The sequence below is a fragment of the Ornithorhynchus anatinus genome, chromosome 5, assembly GCF_004115215.2.
Source record: "Ornithorhynchus anatinus isolate Pmale09 chromosome 5, mOrnAna1.pri.v4, whole genome shotgun sequence".
Taxonomy (NCBI): domain Eukaryota; kingdom Metazoa; phylum Chordata; class Mammalia; order Monotremata; family Ornithorhynchidae; genus Ornithorhynchus; species Ornithorhynchus anatinus.
Window position 1 is genome coordinate 68,313,406 of NC_041732.1, and position 4,867 is coordinate 68,318,272.

At 44.0% G+C, this 4,867-nt stretch overlaps 1 non-coding gene across 1 annotated transcript; it reads right to left on the bottom strand.

Annotated features, from left to right (window-relative positions):
• Positions 1-4,427: 4,427 nt before the first annotated feature.
• Positions 4,428-4,592, bottom strand: LOC114812359. The gene has a single exon (XR_003760015.1). It is a non-coding gene; the product is annotated as a U1 spliceosomal RNA (small nuclear RNA).
• Positions 4,593-4,867: the final 275 nt, after the last annotated feature.

Consider the following 4,867-nt stretch of genomic DNA (forward strand, 5'->3'; position numbering starts at 1 on the left):
GATGATGCGGAAGGGAGGGAGAGCTAAGGAAAGGGGGGCTTAGTCTGGGAAGGCCTCACTGAGGAGGTGCGCCTTCAGTAGGGCTTTGAAGGGGGGAAGAGTAATAGTAAACAGACACAATCCCTGATCACAACGAGCTTACAGACTAGAGGACGGAGAACATGTATTCAATCCCCATTTTCAAGTTGAAGAAACTGAGGCACAGAGAAGTGAAATGACTTGCCCAAAATCACACAGCAAGCAATTGGCAGAACATTTGGAAAAGCCGGGATTAGAACTCAGGTCCTCTGACTCCCAGATCTGTGCTCTTTGCACTAAGTCACTCTGCTTCGTGTTACACTGCTTGCCTGGCATAAGATATGGGATGTTAGATGTATCTGTCTCTATTTCTGGTATTCTTGAGTGCTGCCAATGGCCATCCTACTTGGAAGCCCAAAGGACTGGGTAAAATTGATCTAAATAATAAATTGTCCCTAAATCCCTTTCAAATGAGAAAAAACAAGTTAATATTTCTGGTAATATGAGAGGCATGTGGCAAAGACCCCACCTAGTGGAGCTATGAATGCACCATGGATCTTTCAATTAACTTTCTTATCTGGCTCTCAGAGTGAGTCGGCTACTCTGACAACTGGCATCTATCTTATGATGCGTCTATAACTCCTCCACAACCCACTATTACATTTGGAAAAAAGAAAAACACAAAACCTCCACAGCATAATACCAAACCTGAACTATGTCTCTACCAGATTTATCCTTTTTTTTCCTTAATGGTATTTGTTAAGCGCTTTCTATGTGCCAGGCAGTATACTAAGCCCTGGGATAGAAACAACCTAATCGGAATGGACACAGTCCGTATACCACATGGGGTTCGCAGTCTTAATCTCCATTTTACTGATGAGTAACTGAGGCCCAGAGAAGTCAAGTGACTTGTCCAAGGTCACACAGCAGACAAGTGGTGGAGTGAGTTTAAAGCCCACATCCTTCTGACTCCCAGGCATGGGCTCTATCAACAGGCAATAGGCAACACTGCTTCTTGTCATGGCCCACTCCGCTCTGATACGGATGTATTAGAATTGTATTAAAGTTAATTATGTCACTTAATTCAGATACCCAGAGCTCCCAGATCAACAAAATTTTAAAACTTTGATAAGTTTCATTATCTAATTTTGTCATTGAATTCTGGCCTTGGGGAGGGATATCAACATGCCATACAAACAGTAGAGCCCAGGCTTGAGAGTCAGAGGCCATGGGTTCTAATCCTGGCTCCGCTGCTTGTCAGCTGTGTGACTTTGGGCAAGTCACTTAACTTCTCTGTGCCTCAATTACCTCATCTGCGAAATGGTGATTAAGACTGTGAGCCCTACATGGGACAGACTGATTATCTTGTATCCCCCCAGCACTTAGAACAGTGCTTTGTACATAGTAAGCGCTCAACAAAATGCCATCATTATTGTTATTAGAGTTCCATCTTCTTTAAAGATAACTGAAACAAAGAGAGGAGCAACGGAAAAAGAAAAAAAAGGAAATGTAAGTTCCTTACTCTCCACTACCCTTCCATCCTCTCCTCTCTGCTGGTAATATAATATTGAGAATAAGAATAATGGTATTTGTTAAGTGCTTACTATGTACCAAGCACTAAGTGCTGGGAGAGATCCAAGGTAATCAGATTGTCCCACATGAGGCTCACAGTCTTACTCCTCATTTTACAGATGAGGTAACTGAGGCCCAGAGAAGTTAAGTGACTTGCCCAAGGCCACACAGCAGATAAGTGGAGGAGCCGGGATTAGAATTCATGACCTCTGACTCCCAAGCCCGGAGTCTTTCCGCTAAGCCACGCTGCTTCTCTAAGATCTTTCCGATGAGATTGGAAACTGCTTGAGATCAGGGAACACATGTTTTATATATGTGGCACTCTTTTGAGCTGCTTAGTACAGTATTTTGTACTCAGTAGGCACTCAATAAATACCATCGATCAATCAATAATATCTTTGAGCATTTACTCGGTACAGAGCAATGTACAGAGTGCTTGGGAAAGTAAAATAGAATTAGTAGACCTGATCCCTGCTCTCAGATAGCTTGCACTCTATGTAGGGGGCAGACACTAAAATAAATTATAGATAGGGGGAAGCAACAGAGCACAGAAATTTATACTAATGGGTTATGAGGAGAGGGTTGGGTGAGTAACCAAGGGCTTAGGTAATATGAAAATGTTGAAGGGGCAATAGGGGAGGAAATTAGGTGGGGGGCGGTGAAGGATTAATCAAGGAAGACCTCCTGGAAACGCAGTTACAGGAGAGCTTTGAAGATGGGGACACCTGCCAAATGTGAAGCGGGAGGGAGTTCCAGGCAGAAAGGAGAGCATGAGCGAGCGGTTGGTAGCCAGAGAGGCAAGAACAAGGCAGAGTGCGTAGGTTGGTTTGAGAGGAGTGAAGCATGTAAGAAGAAAAAGGATACATAGAAAAAGACTCTAGACTATAAACTTGTCTTCTAGACTGTGAGCTTGTTGTGGGCAGGGAATGTCACTGTTTATTGTTGTGTTGTACTTTCCCAAGCACTTATTGCCATGCTCTGTACACAGTAAGTGCTCAATAAATACAATTGAATAAATGAACGCAGGGGGGAGAGAGTGCCTCAGGGCCAGTGGTTAGGAGCTTGCTGCAGAGAGGAATGGACAACTCTTGGAGGTTTTTGAGGGGTGGGAAGACGTGCATGAAGTGATGTCTTAGAAAAATGATCTGGGCAGAGTGAAGAACGGACAGAAGAGGGGAGAGACTGGAGTTAGGGAGATTTGGGAAGAGGCAGATGCAACAATAGGATGTAACAAGTCTTGGACCAGTTTGGTGGCAGGTTGGATGGAAAGGATCGGGCGGATTCTTGGGATGTTATGAAGAAAGAACTGACAGGATTTGATGACTACCAGAATATGGGAGTTGAAAGAGAGGAGTCAAAGATGATGCCAAGCTTGTGAATTTGAGAGGCAAGAGGATGGTGATGTTGTCAATGATGAGGGGAGAATTAGGAAGAGGGGAGGATTTAGGAGGCAAGGAATTCAATTTTCGATTGGTTGAGCTTAAGATCCATTTAGAAATGTCTTGGAGGCAGGAGGAGAGCAAGACTGTTGAGAAGGAGAGACATCAGGACTAGTAAAGTAGATTGGGAATCATTCTGAAGTAATGAGGCCGTGAAGGCGGATGAGCTCTCAAAGTGAATGGATATAAATTGAAAATAGAAGAGAATCCGCAGTTGAGCTGTGAGGCACTCTCAGAGTTAGGGGTGTGTGAGGGAGAGGATGAGCCTCCTAAAGAAATCAAAGACGAGTGGCCAGAGAGGAAGGAGGAGAATAAAGAGACGACAGTGCCCTGTGTTTAGATCATTTCCAGGAGAAAGGCATAGTCTACAGGACAGAAGCACTCAAGAGGTCAAGGAGAATTAGGAAAGTGCAACATCTGCTAGATCTTGTGCGAAAGAGGTCACTGGTGACCTTGGGGAGAACAATTTCAGTGGAGTGGAAGGGGGAGATGGTGGGTAGTAGAAAACCTCAAAAGGTGGGCAGGGAACATGTCTACCAACTTTGTTATATTGTACTCTCCCAAATACTTAGTACAGTGTCCGCACAGAGTAAACACTCGATAAATATGATGGATCGATTGAGGGAATTGGAAGAGAGGGAGGGTGTAAAGTCAAGGGGTTTAGACAGGAATGTTGTAAGGGAGATATTGAGTGATAGCTGGATGGTACATTGAGGTGGTGAGATGCTTTGCTTTTCGATGTATTCAGTTTGGCAGCTGCAATCAAAGCCTGCCCCATTAGGAACCCAAATGGCTTTTGACTTGGAGCTCCCAAGTTTCAAATCCGCCCAAACCCATGGGTTTGTTCATGATTAGTCCCGTCTCTTGCTCCTCCCTACAATCCCTTCCTCTAAACTTTCCCTTCTAATAATGAGAAGAATATCTGTGGTATTTGTCAAGTGCTTCCCGTGTAAATAGAATCAGGATAATTAGGTCAGATACAGTCCCTGTCCCATTTGGGGCTCACAGTCTTAGGAGAGAGGGAAAACAGGTTTTGAATGCCCATTTTACAGTTGAAGAAACTGAGGTACAAAGAATAATAATAATAATAATATGCTATTTGTTAATGCTTACTATGTGCCAGGCATTATATTAAGCACTGTGGTGGCTATAAGCAAATAGGGTTGGACACAGTCCCCATCCCACATGGGACACCCAGTCTCAATCCTCATTTTATGGATGAAGTAACTGAAGCACAGAGAAGTTAAGTGACTTGCCCAAGGTCACCCAGCAGACAAGTGGCAGAGCTGGGATGTTAAATGACTTACCAAAGGTCCTTCAGCAGCGCTGGGACTAGAACCCAAGTCTCCTGAGTCCCAGACCTGTATACTATCCATTAGACCATGCCCCTCCGTGAAAGGAAAGATTTCAAAAATGACATTACTAACCACAAATTATGCATTTGAGTTTCCCATATTTGTGGATATCACAGGGGTCAGCATCGTGGAAGTGTAATGGATGAGTCACATTCTGGGAAAACCACCTGTGCGGTCATGGTGTCTGTCTCCCCTGCCAGATAAATATCATTTCCAAGGGTTGTTTTCAAAGGACATGAGGAAATGAGAGTCATCTTTGTAATAATTATGGTGTCTGTTAAGTGCTTACTATGTGCCAAGCACTATACTAAGCAATGGGGTAGAGACAAGATCATCAGGTTGCAAAAGGTCCTAACCCACATGGGGCTCACAGTCTAAATAGGAGGGTGTAGGATTTAATCTCCATTTTACAGATGAAGAAACTGAAAAGCCAAGTGATTTACCCAGGGTCACACAGCAGGCAAGTGGCAGAGCTGGGATTGG